The 16,081-nt window shown below is 37.9% G+C and overlaps 1 long non-coding RNA gene across 1 annotated transcript; it reads right to left on the reverse strand.

The window, feature by feature from the left end:
• Window positions 1-7,695: 7,695 nt before the first annotated feature.
• Window positions 7,696-15,966, reverse strand: LOC122689160. The gene is made up of 3 exons (XR_006339731.1): window positions 15,860-15,966; window positions 11,847-11,883; window positions 7,696-8,465 (listed from the first exon to the last, which is right to left on the reverse strand). It is a non-coding gene; the product is annotated as an uncharacterized LOC122689160 (long non-coding RNA).
• Window positions 15,967-16,081: the final 115 nt, after the last annotated feature.

Here is a 16,081-nt window from a genome sequence, read left to right on the forward strand (position 1 = left end):
AGAGATATCTGCTGGAAAGGTGATAGTATTATACCTATTTTCACTTTCATTTCTATCTGTCATGGCAGCAGAATAAAGTTTTTGAAATATGGTTCTAATGACATCATCTGCAACAATGGTTACATCTGCTTCAGATACTAAAGGGCCCACTGTTTTATCCAGGGATTCAACAGATGTTTGAGCAAATGGTTCATCATCAGCATGAGGAGTGTCACATAAATGGGACTGGGGAAGAGTGAACGCCTTTAACTGACCAATTAAATCATTCTGAAAAATTTCATTCAAAATACTTCTTACAATGGGCACAAGTGGGGACTTTTTTGGCTCTTTGAGTTCTACTTCAAAAGTTTTTAGTGTTTTTTCTAGTTCCTGTTGCTTAAGAGAATCTGATTTAGTTTCATCTTCTGTTGGTCTTTCCTCCCCAGCACTTTCTTTCTCTGTATCTGCAGGATCTTCTAGATATGAATCTGGGTCAGCTCCTCCAGGAAGAAAATTTCCATAGATTGGCCTATATCTGTAATTTTTAATGCCTCTCTCTTCTGGTTCAGGTTCATTAAACATATCTGGAGAAATTGCCTCTAAAATGAAATTGACTAAACTCTTAAGTATTTGTTTCTCTTGTAGTGGCTTACTTATACATGTGTCCAAATCTGGCAAGTTCATGTTTATTTCGGTTTGAAGAGCTTTCAAAATAGTACTTGACACTTTCTTTGCATGCCTGTATAAAGTCGACTGCAATCGTTTTTCATGTGTGTTACCACAAATGTTGGTATTTTCACTTTCACAGTATGTCTTGTTCTTTTTATTTCCACCAAGATTTTCTAAATTTCTATTGGCAAACCCTTCCAACGTAGCAAAAACCATTTCAAAGATGTCCGAAGCTAAGGTTTTCAGTTTATTCAGATGCTTTTCTTTTGTGGTTACTATTTTGGGGGCAGTAGTTTTCCCCTTATTAGTTACCTCTTGGTTACCTGGCCAGGTCACACTGGATGCTATGCTTGAAATTACATCATAGCATCTGCTCATTTCCTCAAGAAGCAAAGCAAATGACAGGCTGTCAGTGTCAATATGCTCTGAGATAGCTTTAAATTCTGAATTTTTGAAAATGCCATGTGTGTCAACACCACATAGTTTTGAAACAATACCTTCTAGAATTGTATGAGAAATGAGCTTAATACTGGACCGCAGTGTACTGGTTGTTCTCAAATTCTTATTGATCCCCTCTGTATTTTGCTCATCAGATAGGGGAGAATGTGGGTGGTCTCCAGTGAGCTTGCATAACATATCATACAAGGCATCTCCAATTCTGTCTAACACTTGAAATCTAGTACACTGGTGAACTTCTTCCTGCATGCAAGGGCAATGAGAAGGCAAAAGTTTTTGTTGATCAATGCCATCAGTCCCATGTGAGATTTTAGACCTTAGCTTATCTGAAGGGACTAAAATATTACTTTTATCTGTATTTCCACTTAACACCTCACAAATGCAAGTAGCTAATGAACTTGTCATAATGTCATTATTTAGCTTTGTGACAACAGAGTCTAATTCATTTTCAGCGTCAGCAAAAAATCCTGTATCTCTAAAGTTCTTGGGAGGGCTATTCTTCCTAACATTTAGATTTTTCTTATTGTGTCGTAGTTCTTTATGGATAGCATCCAAAACAATTTTTACCACTTTAGTTGTGAAAGTACTAAGGTGAGATCGAAACGAAGATTTCTTGTCGGGAGCAGGCTTTGAATGGGTAGCATGGCTTTCTGGTTTGAAGCAGGTTTGTAATTTTGGACAAATAAATGAGTTCAACTTCTTAAAAACTGTGTTAATGATTTTATCAATAAGGTTATCTACAGATTCTGATGTTGAGCCACTTGTTCCAGATTCTACCCAGGGAAGTTTTGTAGGGTCCACGCTAAGTGCAGATAAAAATTTCATCTTCCTTTTACTGTCAAACCATATTTGTAATGACTCTTTGTTTGGTACGTCAGCATTATTTAGAGAAGTTTGATGTACTGATGAAGAATGTCCGATAATATGACAAGAAGTTATGTGAAGTATTTTTAATATATCATCTACAACATCTTGAGATACCGTATGGATTTCTGACACAGAGAACATCTGGTCCATCCATTCTTGATGTGATGGATCTTGTGGTTTTCTTGAGGTAAGAAGTGAAGCCTCTCTACCATCTTCATAATCTGAGTGATCAGATGGCCCAGAAGATAGATCTTTGAGTATCTCTGCTAAGATACTCCTAATTATATCTTCTGAGGCTTTTTGTATTTGATATGTTTCATCTTGGCTGAAAGGCAAAATGTCTTTATTCAAACCTGGCTTGTCCTTTAAAGGGTCCTTATTAAAAGTTGGAAGGTCAGTATTTAATCCCTGATCATGAAATGCTACTTTGCGTCGATAAGCAGGCTTTGTAGGTAAGTTCATATTTCTTTTGCGTTTAAAATCAGCATTTGCCCCAGTTAACCAGTAGTCAGGAACCTGTTCTTGTAATTTTGCTTTTTCGTCTTTGGTAGATGAAATCAATACATTTTCTACAATTCTGTCTATTTCTTCCTTTTCGTCTTCAGAATAAAGGACCATACCAGGAACATTAATAGGTGGAAACGGGCTCCTACACCTAGGAGCACTAGCTACTCCAGTGCTGGTGAGTCTGTTCCTTTCTTCTGTGCCAGAGGGACTGCTCATTCTGGAGTGTCTGCTCTTTCGGACATCTGTTTTCACTGGTTTCTGATGGAGCTGAGCCAAGAGAGCATCAAGTAGCTGTAGGATGACCACTGTTTCTTTGGTTGCAACTAGCCTTTCATTATTAAGTCCAACTTGTATATAACCTAGTATAGTGCTGATTGCTTCCTTTATATAACCAACCAGAGAGGACTGGGAACAAATATTTGACACTAAATTTTGTATTTCTTCTTTGCCAATCAAACTGGCAGCATCAGTCTTAGCACTGGATTTCCGTTTGCTGGCTCTTTGAAGGAACGTATACGTTGGATCTTCTCTGTGTTGCTGATAAGCTGGGTCAGTAGTGATTTTAAGATGAGCCAATTCACTTTGCTTAGAAGATGCAAGGACCGTCAGCTTTTCTAAAATCACACGAACCATATCCTCTGCAACATCATTCATGTTCTCCAAAGCATAAGGCAGCGAAACTTCTGAAGTTTTTTCTTTTGGAGAAATACAATGTTCTCCACTGACTAAATTTGATTTAAAGTGAACTGATACATTTTCTGGTGAAAATTCCTCAGTACATGTTTTCTTAACTGCAGACTGTAACTTTTCAAACACATTTTCCATAATTTCAGCAGCTGCTGAGGAAATATCAACATTGGAGAGCAAGTCTTCTTTGTCAGTGTCAGTTTGGGCAGGCAAAGCTTCGGTCGTAACAGAGGGAAGGGTGGGGATGGTCTGGGTTAGTTCAGACACCATTTCCTGAAAAATGTTTCCTAAAATCAACTCAACTTCCTCTTTTAGATGATGGTGAAAGTTAATAAAAACATTATTTAACTCCTGCATCTCACTGATAGCTTTTGCTTTTTCATCCGAAGATAGTGGGCATTCTAGGCCATCTGTTTCAGTGGTAGCATCTTTACATTTCCTAGTGCCTGTTTCAATCCGTACAACAAGGTGACTGTCGGATTTACAGGGTTTAAGGTTGGGGGATTCAGATACCTCATTATATTTAGGTTTGGGTGCGTTAGGTTTGGGGGCTTTAGGTTTGTTTTCCAAGTGTTCTTTCCTGTGATATGTTGTTTCTACATCTGTTCTTTCTTTACGGGCAAAAGATGATTCTGATGGCGCCACTCGTTGCTCTATTGACCTGTCAGCTGCCTCTGTACAGGGCCCTGCCTGAACCATCTTACTTGTTTGATACAGAGATGTCTCACAGCATGTGCTGCAGCAACTCTCACTATCAGAGGAGAGGGTGGAGTTATCAGGCATTGGGCATGTAATATTTTGCAATCTTTCTTCATATTTTGTGATGGCTGGGTATAATATACTGGTCACTGCAGCCACGACCCAGGTCATTATATTTTGAATTATACTGTTCAGTTCTTCAGAAGTTACCTAGAAAGGAGGTGAGTGGGGATAGAAGGGAAATCATGTATAAATTACTCTGTTTTAGGGATAGCAACTAACTTAATTCCTTATATCAAACAATGCATAGTTAGAATCCAGCCATGGTGTATAAAGAGAACATAGGAAATCTATTTAGAACACCGGATTAATTTCAAGTTTGTTTATTCTCTATGGCTGTGATCTATTTTTTGAATAAGATTTCCTTTGATTCAAAATCTCTTGGATGCTATACTTGTGCTCCTAAATGTATACTTATACCATCCCCTAGATTGTCTAATTGTTGAATATTTATTTTAAAGCTGTCTGTCCGTTTTATCTTTATTTCAAAAATCTGAACATATGCCTAGCATATACTTGAGCTCACTGTTGGTGAAATTTAAATGTTAATAAAGTAGTACACCCATTGAAAAATAAAGCAGAAAAAAACAAAAAAAATCCCTTGGAACTATATAATAGTTTATTACTGAAGGTAAATGGTTTCTTGGTTAGAAAAAAATAGCCAAGCTCATAGAAAACAAATGCTCTAGCAAGAGGTAAGACTATTTTATGATCCAAGCGATACTTAAAAAAAACCAGATTGCCTCTAACAAACTATCTCATGAAACAAATTTGCAGTTCAAACATGTATATGCCTTTGTGGACAGAGCCTCCTTTTACTTAGGCATCTGTTTAGCTAGGAGATGAGGGTGAAAAATAAAGCCTCACTGTGGAAAGGTCAGCCTGTGGGCTCCCTGGCTGGTCTGCTGCTGCCTTTCTTGGTCAATTGACTGTGTTGATTTGCATATGCAAATCACCACAGCTACTTAAGTTTAATCAATGGGCAACAATTAGCACTGATGATTTAAGGGAAATGAACAGGCTTAGGTCCAATAAAAGATTATCAGTGCAAACTGTCTTAGATTGGGAGGCAGAGGACAGCTCAAGAAACAAATACATTGTTGTGCAAAAGCTTTTAAGTTTAATTAGGTCCCATTTGTTTATTTTTGCTTTTATTTCCAATATTCTGGGAGGTGGGTCATAGAGGATCTTGCTGTGATTTATGTTGGAGAGTGTTTTGCCTATGTTCTCCTCTAGGAGTTTTATAGTTTCTGGTCTTACATTTAGATCTCTAATCCATTTTGAGTTTATTTTTGTGTATGGTGTTAGAAAGTGTTCTAGTTTCATTCTTTTAGAAGTGGTTGACCAGTTTTCCCAGCACCACTTGTTAAAGAGGTTGTCTTTTTTCCATTGTATATTCTTGCCTCCTTTGTCGAAGATAAGATGTCTGTAGGTACGTGGATTTATCTCTGGGCTTTCTATTTTGTTCCATTGATCTATATTTCATAAGGAAACTATAAGCAAGGTGAAAAGACAGCCTTCAGAATGGGAGAAAATAATAGCAAATGAAGAAACAGACAAAGGATTAATCTCAAAAATATACAAGCAACTCCTGCAGCTCAATTCCAGAAAAATAAATGACCCAATCAAAAAATGGGCCAAAGAACTAAACAGACATTTCTCCAAAGAAGACATACAGATGGCTAACAAACACATGAAAAGATGCTCAACATCACTCATTATCAGAGAAATGCAAATCAAAACCACAACGAGGTACCATTACACGCCAGTCAGAATGGCTGCTATCCAAAAGTCTACAAGCAATAAATGCTGGAGAGGGTGTGGAGAAAAGGGAACCCTCTTACACTGTTGGTGGGAATGCAAACTAGTACAGCCACTATGGAGAACAGTGTGGAGATTCCATAGAAAACTGGAAATAGAACTGCCATATGACCCAGCGATCCCACTGCTGGGCATACACACTGAGGAAACCAGATCTGAAAGAGACACATGCACCCCAATGTTCATCGCAGCACTGTTTATAATAGCCAGGACATGGAAGCAACCTAGATGCCCATCAGCAGATGAATGGATAAGGAAGCTGTGGTACATATACACCATGGAATATTACTCAGCCATTAAAAAGAATTCATTTGAATCAGTTCTAATGAGATGGATGAGACTGGAGCCCATTTTACAGAGTGAAGTAAGCCAGAAAGATAAAGACTGATACAGTATACTAACGCATATATATGGAATTTAGAAAGATGGTAACGATAACCCTATATGCAAAACAGAAAAAGACACACAGATGTACAGGACAGACTTTTAGACTCTGTGCGAGAAGGCGAGGGTGGGATGTTCTGAGAGAATAGCATTGAAACAAGTATACTATCAAGGGTGAAACGCATCACCAGCGCAGGTTGGATGCCTGAGACAAGTGCTCAGGGCTGGTGCACTGGGAAGACCCAGAGGGATGGGATGAAGAGGGAGGTGGGAGGGGGGATTGGGATGGGGAACACATGTAAATCCATGGCTGATTCATGTCAATGTATGGCAGAAACCACTACAATATTGTAAAGTAATTAGCCTCCAACTAATAAAAATAAATGGGAAAAAAAAAGAAACACATTAATATCAGAAGGAAAAAAGGCTGAGCCCAAACTTGGCTCAAACAGACAGAAGGTGGAGCACTTGAGGGAAGCTGGGGTCTCTTTCAGTAAGTGCTGAAGTAGAAACCCAGGGCCTGGACTTGAACAGCCATTTCCTCATGGTTAATTCTGTTTATTGTTACAGCATAGATAGGGGACCAGGGGCAGATAACAAGTGCACCTGCCAGACTCTATAACTGTTTGTGTACATTTACTTGTTGCAGATATATTTGGGGGTCATAAAAATCCTTTTTCCTATAATAAAATAGCATTCTTTTTAAAGTTGTTATTATCCTCAATAACAGCCAGACCAAGCATGTGTACCTTCCACAGGAACTGTTTCTCAATGCTATGGCTATAAGCCAGTGGCAGCAAAGGCTGGATGCCTGGCATTTTAGCTGTGCATTGTTTGATATCCTGGCATTTGGGCACCGGATTCCCTATCATGTGGTTGTTACTTCACAATTATCTCTGAAGTTAGCCTCAGATTGTTCAAGGTTAGGCCAACATTCAGAGAAAAGTTAACACCTTGCTGAATGCAGCATATTCTCTCCTGACCAGTTAGAGAAGGTTTGAAGGACACCTCCTGGAAAAGTCGTGTTATTAGAATCCATTTCCCAAATCTCTTAATGTATGTTTTATTGTGATAAAATGCACGTAACATAAAATTGACCATTTTAAATTATACAGTTGAGCAGCATTAAGTACATTCACAGTGTTATGCAAACATTACTACTATCTAGTTCTTGTAATGCATTTTTTTTTCACCTACCGTGCAGACCAGAAAATGGCTACTGAGTTTGAAGAACATATTAACAGTTTGAAATGACAGCATATGGTTGAAAAACACTTGTTTTACATAAACATGACCTAAATCAGACATTTCTAAGAATCACATTTAAACATTAATAAATAAGTTACTCACCTTCTTGGTCTAAATTGATCGAAATCTGTTCCAATACATATGAGCTAAGCATTTCAATACATATTATTTTCTTATTACCAGAGATAATGTACAGTAAGTAGACCTACATGATTGCTCTTAGGGTAGCTGAGAAGAAGTATGTCCAACTCTGACATATAAAATTGGGACATTTGTCAAGTTTTTAATGAAGTGAAATGTGATAAGTAGAATCTGATTTTTAGCTCATTTTCACTATACTATTAAATCAAGAAATATCTTCCTGGTGCCAGTATGTCTCAGCCTTTGTGTTTGTTGGACAGTCTATGAAACTCTCATGTACGTGTGAAAAAGTATGTGAATGTGCTACTCCCCTGAACCCCTTTCTAGTTCATGATCCCTCTGTCTAGCCCCAAAGTTGGGGCTTATCAGACTTACCTTATGCTCTTCGCCTGGTCCAAGTTGCAGCTCTCTTTGTGATCCCCTTCTTTTGATGGAGTAGCCATCCTAAGATTCTTCTTACTCCCAGGAGAATTATGAAATAGATCTAGGCATCCTGGTTCACTTACCTAAGGGGCAGGGTGCTCAGCCCTTGAGCCAGATCTGCAAGGGTCTGCAAAGGCATTTCCTGTAATGCCTTCCCATTATGGAGTGAGTGTGTAGTATTGGATATTTTCTTTGTGATGATTAAACCTCCCAAAGCTCCCCCAATCTACCCTCCTGAGGCCCCTGGGCAAAATGGCGATAACAGTAACTTTGTACCCCCCAATAACAATAACTCTTTGAACAATAATTTCAGACCTTGGCAAAATTCAAGATTAACAGAGAGTGAAAGTCAAGGAAGAGAAAAAGGCAAAGAGGAAAACTGACTACAATCAACAGATGATCTTGCTGGTTGTCTGATTCACAGATTTTTCTCTAATAACATATTAGAAAATATCCTTAATTGCTCTATAGTGAATTTCATCATACATACTTTTTCTTGACAGCGATTTGGATGGTAGTCTTGTCTGAAAAAGTAAAAAGAGATTGATTTTATTACTTATGGTTAATCATTTATGTAAGTTTCCTCCAAATTCCTAATCATCGAATCAGATTACCTGTTTTGTGCTTGGGAGTTTTGTTTTCTCCCCAGCAATTCACAAAGAAGAATAAGCTTTATTTTTTTAATCTAATCCCTCAATTTAGCCTCTTATTTAGATATTGGCCCCTGGGCATAGGACATGCTCTATTACCCAGAAGAATTATTATGCAGAATAATTGCTGCATAAACAGTAGAATAATAGGTTCTGTATAAACTAACACTTGATATTGCCACTCTTGATCCACCTTAGCCATGTTTGTTCTGTAGTGAGCTGAGAAGAGCATGGGGTTGGAAAGACAGGGAATGGGCTAGTTCTTTCCACTTGCCCTGCTTGATCAAAGCTTTCTGATAATTCACTTTCTACTCACCCCCTCAAAATTCCTAATCTCCTCTCCTCACCCCACAGTAGGAAAAGATCTATGTATGATTATGGACAATGACATTAAAATAATGGGTTTCAGATCACATGTAAAGCCAAATTAGATGGAGCCCCTTTCTGGTATCACAATATTCTCTTCTATGTTCTAATCAGGGTTATTTATTCTGATCTACTACATGGAACCAAAATTATATTTTATTAAATTGTAGCGAGAAGAACAAAATCATGTAGATTATAGGATAACAAATTAAAAAAAAACAAAGCTTAAGTCTGATTTACTTTCATATTTTACTGCTTCCATGGACCGCTTGCCATAACCTCTTGACCCTCTTAAAGGAAGCATAGTGCTCTATTTTCATTTTTACTTGGCCTGCCCTTATGTTATCAAATTTACTTTTTTCTATCAAGGCCTAACAATCCAATTTTGAGACATACAGTCAGACTGCGTAATGACAACTTAAACACTAGTAGGAAAAGGTCTCTCAGCTAGGGTTAGGCAGCAATAGCCCATCCTCAGATTAATACTTTTTTGCAATATGGAACCTGGAACATGAAGGCTCACCATCAGTGACATAGTTCCTATCCTTTGGCTTTATTAATTTTTCTGAGACCCAGTTTCTCAGGCCATCTCCAGCACAATTTCCTTTTTGTAGATCCTCTGCAATCTAACGCACCCAGATTCTTTTTTTTCCTGCTCTCCCTAACCTCATACCATAGGCAGCAAGTGGAGTCCTGTGTGTGTTTCTACCTGTTTCCACAGACTTTCTGTCCCAAAGGCATACTTTTAGATAAAAGGAAACAGCACAAACCTAAAAACAAAACTAACCATATAGATAAAAAAAAACCTTATATAAGACCACTAGAAACTAGTTGTAATATTGGATACAAATCTGCAGTTTGCCACTAATTATCAGTTTCTCATTGGAGTCAACTGAGCAGAAACATGCAAATGAACTCATTGTTATGTGGCAAGGTTCCACCACAATCCTAGGAGTGCCATGATATTACATCCACTTTTCTCTAGTCTTCGGTGGTTTTCCCTGATAGGTTGATACTACTAAAGTGTCAAAGGTTTAGGTCATTTGTGCTGCCAACTCTTTACTTCTTAAATAAAGAGGGCAGTGATATTAATGACAATTAGTTTAGAAGGCCCAAAGATAAGGCCCAGTTTTTCACAGTTTAACTTGCCATGTTATAAAACTATAAACATAACCTTTCTGTTCCTAGACTTTTCCTCCATACAACCTTACTTTAGTCCAGAAAATGACTGGCCAACCACCCCTTGGAGATTAATGTAACAAGACTAAATTTTAGTCCATCTGCCTAATCCTTCTGAATATCTAAGTTTTAATCTAATTGGTGACCCTCTATTGGTACCTCAGGCCCCTAGCTTGGGGTGATGCCTGATACCTGCTGATCATACATACGTGTGGTCCATTCTATCGCCAAATCCATTTAATTATTACTACTGTTTACCCCATCACTATCTTATAACATTGGCATCCTCTTGTCCTGATTTTTTTGGTTCCTAATTCTATTTTATTAAGTTTACTGTGTATGTCCTTTATGTTAGCATTAGAAAAAATAGAGAACTGAGGAGGTGGAGGAAGAGAAGAGAGAGGAGGTAGGTGATGGAACAGACATAATGCACCCACACTTGAGTCTTAGGGAGCAAGGAGCTGCATCAGATCAAGAGGACTAAGCCAAAGGCCTTGAACCCATATTTTTTTCTGTAAGGTAAAGAGGTGTGGCATGGGTGCAATGGGCAGAGCTATACCAGATGGTATTCTAGTTGTGTTTTCTTGTGTTCTGGCTTGGAATTGTCCTAGGCTCAGCTAAAGGTATCTTAACCTGTGTATATGTGAGGAATGAGAGAGCAGCTCTGGGTCCTGAGCACAGTTCTTCATCTTAGCTGATTTTTATAATAAAGGGCTATCCAGAACATTTGCTGTTGAAAAGACGCAAGTGATTCTGTAGTTCTGTAGTCTAGGATGATAGTGGGGACAGGAAGAAGAGGCAGGCAAGAATTAACACTCTATAATGCACACATTCTCTCACCTTTATTTCTTGAAACTACCTTGATACTGAGCTAGTCAGTTTCCTTCCTTCAGCATCCTTGTACCCCATGAGCTCTCCATAAATCAAACTGACTGCAATTACTCCTACCTCAAAATCCTTTTCTAAGAAGCCTGGTCTGAACATCAACACCATTTACCACCATACACTACTTCCCTTTACCTAACCAATTCATCAGAGTTTGGGATTTATAAAAATTATCCTGAACCTAATTTGGTTTTGTTGAGGGTTTATAAAAGATGATAGTATTAGGTATATGTGTTCCATCAGGAGATATATTATGTGCATATTATTCAAGTTTGAGGGGAACAGGACATCAGCAGAATGGGTGGCCATCGGTGTTTGAGAGCTGAAAGGCCCCAGGCCAAAAGAAAACTTCTCCACTGGCCTTTATTTTAGATCATGAGAGATTGATTTACTTTGGATGAAAATGCAAATATCCTTAGGGAGTAACAGATTACATCATTAATACTACATGGTAAACTAATTTATCATCATTTGAAAACCAATAACCTCAAATGGTACAAGTAATGCATTTTTGAGTGGGGACAGGGGAAAAGAACAGATCCAGATCCTAGAAGTAGTAGTGCTACGTGAAAGGGGAGTCAAAGTATTGCCTAGGAGGAGAGCCCAGGACTAAAGTGAGATCAGAGAAGGAACTGGAAGAGCATGAATGATTAACTTTGCCTACTTTACAATTTTAGCTTAGTCCTGAGAGGTTGCAAAAGGTGAGAGTTTTACTACAGACAAGTAAAACCACAAGAGTAGAGGATTCAAGCAGCACTCTTGTGTAATAATGTAAATATTACTTTAAAATAACACATTCCTTTATTAGCTTTCTTAGATACTTACCTAATTGGTGAGTCGTGAATAAAGGAGACTCCAGGAGCTGCAGATGAATTTTCAGAGAGAAAAAGAAAATTACCATTTGTTGGTATCCTTCACAGGCTACTTGTAAAATTGTAATTGACATATCTTAGTAGGTCTTTTTTTTTTAAAAAAAAAAATGCTTTATTTATTTGGCTGTGCTGGGTCTTAGTTGCAGCCTCAGGATCTTCCATCTTCGTTGTGGCATATGGGATTTTTTTGTTACAGCATGTGGGATCGCGTTCCCTAATCAGGTATCGAACCTGCATTGGGAGCTCGGAGTCTTACCCACTGGACCACCAGGGAAGTCCCTTAATAGGTCTTTCATTCCCTGCTGTCAACACTCTTTTTAAATCCTCCAGGGACTACCAGACAGGCATCAAATATACCTTAAGATCTGGGGTGACTGCCTACCTCATCAGCCTCATCTATAGTCACCATTCTACATATATTCTCTGCTCCAGAAGTACTGAACAACATACAGTTCCTCTGCCTTCACTATTTCCCTTGTAACTCGAGTGTCCCTTTTTAAAACTTCCCATCCTTTAGGACTCATTCAGCTTGTGTCACCTCCTTCAGAGAGTGTTCCTTTATATCTGCCCAGATGGACAGGTGTTCTCTGTCAAGCTCCTGAAGCGCCCTGTACATCCCTCTGTTATAGGACTTACTATGCTGTATTGTACTAGTTTACAGCGCCTGGCATATAGTAAGCACTCAAGAACATTTGTCTGTTCAGTTAATTCTTTAACATATGTGTTGGCTCAATGTTTGTTCATTAGTCTTTCTGTCACTAATCTCTTCCCACTTAAATACTAACATGCTTTGTATGCCATCTAGCAAAGTTCCATACGTGGATTTTAATAACTATTTCTGGATAATGATACTAAAGCAAGTCTTCATGTAGAGTATGTCCATAGGAATACTGGTATGGTGTATGTCAGTTATGCATGTGTGTGCGTGCTAAGTCACTTCAGTCGTGTCCAACTCTGTGCAACCCTATGGAATGTAGCCTGCCAGGCTCCTCTGTCCATGGGATTCTCCAGGCAACAATACTGGAGTGGGTTGCCGTGCCCTTCTCCAGGGGATCTTCCCAATTCAAGGACTGAACCTGTGTCCCCTGCATTGCAGGCCGATTCTTTACCTCTGAGTCATTGAGGAAGGCCATCAGTTATGCATATACATGACTAAACAGTCATAGACAAACAGAACACTTTGAATAATAAAAAGTAATGTTACCAATTAAAAGTCAGTTCAAAGTCAAGGTGAATAGATGTTTTTCTCCCAATAAGTATAACATGTATTTTGAATAATCAATGAATTCCAATGATCTGCATCAAAGTTTACTTCAGTTCTGTGTATGTTCTTAAGTTTCTTTGTGAGTGTATGTTTGAGTGTATACAGTTTTGAAAGGAAGGAGCTGGAATTAATAGTGCACAAACCTGAAAAAAATAAGTGTAAAGATGATACTGTTGTGGTGTTTTTTAAATATGTCTACAAATTCTTTGATAATACTCTCTCCAAGTGGTGGAGGTTAATTCTTTCCCCCCTTGAGTGTGGGTTGTACTTAGAGACTTGCTTCCAATGAAGAGAGTGGAAGTGATGAGTGGAAGTGAGAGTGTGCTGAGACTAAGCTATAAAATATAGTGTGGCTTCAGCCCCTCTCTCTTGGACCACCCACTCTGGGAGAAGCCAGATGCCATATCATGAGGATACTCAGTGATGTATGCAGATGCCCACATGGTGAGGAACTGAGAGCTCCTGCCAACAGCCATGTGAGTAAGCCACCTTGGAAGTGACTTCTTCAGTCCCAATCAAGATTTAGATGACTGCAGCAGCCCTGGATGGCATCTTGACTGTAACCTCATGAGAGCCCCTGAATCCAAACCATCCAGCTAAGTTGTTTCTGTATTCCTAACCACAGGAACTGTGAGATAATGTTTTTTTAAGCTGCCAGGTTTTAGGGTGATTTGTTATTCAGCAAATAGTAGACCAAAAGATCAGTAAAGACGTATAACAGTTGAATAATATAATCAATAAATAGAATTTAAAATTCATTTAGAGCCTGACAGCCTTTAAATAGAGAATATATATTTTTTGTATGTCTATAGAACACTTTCAAAATATCAATCACATATTTGGCCACAAAGAAAACATCAACAACTTCAATGTGTCAAATATTTACAGGCTACATTCTCTGAATCTAACCTTTAAAATGTGACTGAAAATATGAAGTTTTTTATAATTAAGAAACATAACCTAAGGATAACTCTTAGATCAAAGATGGAATAAAGAGAAGAAAGTATAATCTACCTTAAAAAGAACATTTATATCAAACCTATGGGAACAGCTTTTATTATTTCCCATAGGTTTTGACATAAGGTGTTCCTTTCATTTCTTCTCCCATGCATCCCAGACAAATATCTATAACTGCCCCCTTGACTGCTACACTTAGATGTCCCACTTGGATGCCCTCAGGCAGCTCAAACTCAATATATTCAAAGCTGAACTAAATATTTGTCTTCCAAACTTGTTCATCTTTCTGTATTGCCTATCTATTGAGTGGCACCACAATCCATTAAGTTGCCCGTACTAGAAATATGGGCATTGTCTTCAATTCATTCTTCTCCCATATTCCGTCAGTAGCCAGATCTCATCCATTTGACTTTCTTAGTCTGAGTCAAATCTGTGCCCAGCCCTTCATCTTTACTGCCACTGACTTTGTTCAGGACTCATTTCTAGCTTTGACTATTATAATAGCCTCTTAATTGTAATAAGGGGCAGTGTGGTATTGTGGTTAGGATTGGTTGAGTAAGATAGACCTGGCTTTTAAAACCTTGGCTTTGCCACATATTATGTAAAATCTTGGGCATGATAATTTACAACTCTGAGACTTAGTTTATTCATGTGTAAAATGGTAGGTAAAATAGTTTTGTTGTTCAGAGGGTTAAATGAGAGAATACAGTTTAGCATAGTACCTGGTACATAGTAAGTGTTCAATATGCTATTATTTTTATTGTCTCATTGTCTTAAGTCTCCTTACCTCCAATTCTGCTTTCCTTTTTTAGAAAAGGCAAATTCTTTCTTTCTTTTTTGGGTCATTTTTTGAAGTATAATTAATTTACAATGTTGTGTTAGTCTCAGGTGTACAACAAAGTAATTCAGATATATATGTGTATATATATATATATATATATATATATACACACATCCCTTTTCAGATTCTTTTCCATTATAGGTTATTACAAGATAGTGAATATAGTTCCCCACACTATGCAGTAGGTCCTTGTTGTATATCTACTTCATATATAGTAGTGTGTACCTGTTAATCCCAAACTCCTAATTTATTCATCCCCCCAACCCACTTTCCCCTTTGGTAACCAGAAGTTCATTTTCTATCTCTGTGGGTAGAAAACGCAAATTCGGACCATTTCAGGTTCCTGTCAATATTCTTCGATAGTTGCACTTCGATAATAGAATAAAAGGTAGATCTCCTAGCACAACTTACCAGAATCTTAATGATCAACCGATATCTACCAGTCAAGCTTCATCTTCTGTAATTCTCTGACTTGAACTTTTAGCTAAAACAATTCTGAAAAAAAAATCTGCATTTCCACAGACCCACTAGGCTCTAATGTATATATCTTGGTAAATGTATTCCTTTCTCCTGAAAGTTCTCTTTCCATTTGTTTGCTTAGAAAATTCTTTCTCATCCTTCATGTCTCAGCTCAATTGTGGCATCTTCTGTAAAAGCTTCCTTGTCTCCCCTATGCTTCCAGTGGACTTTGTATTTACTTCCTTTATTGCACTTATTATGTTGTGTTGTGATTACTGGCATGACTGTTCTATACTACACTGTAAAATCCAGGGTAGGAACCATGGTTTCTCTACTTTGTTCAATAATTAGTACAGTGCATGGCGTGTAGCAAAAGCTTAGTAAATGTTAGTCGAGTGTATTAATGGATTGCAGGATTTCCTTAATAGCTGTTGATAATGTTTACCTGGCTCATAGTTTAAGCTTGATTTCTTGGCCTTTTCCTCATTCAAATCAGCACGTGTCACCTATACATGCCACAAGAAAAATGAAAACAAAAAAAAATCCTTAAAGGCGTTTTCAAAGAATTTGAACACCACCTATGTCTCACAGAAATTTAATAAAGTGATTTTAGAAGTCTATTTATCATAAATATTCATATTTTATTTGGATTCCATTACTTACATAA

Source organism: Cervus elaphus, chromosome X (genome assembly GCF_910594005.1).
Source record: "Cervus elaphus chromosome X, mCerEla1.1, whole genome shotgun sequence".
Lineage (NCBI taxonomy): Eukaryota > Metazoa > Chordata > Mammalia > Artiodactyla > Cervidae > Cervus > Cervus elaphus.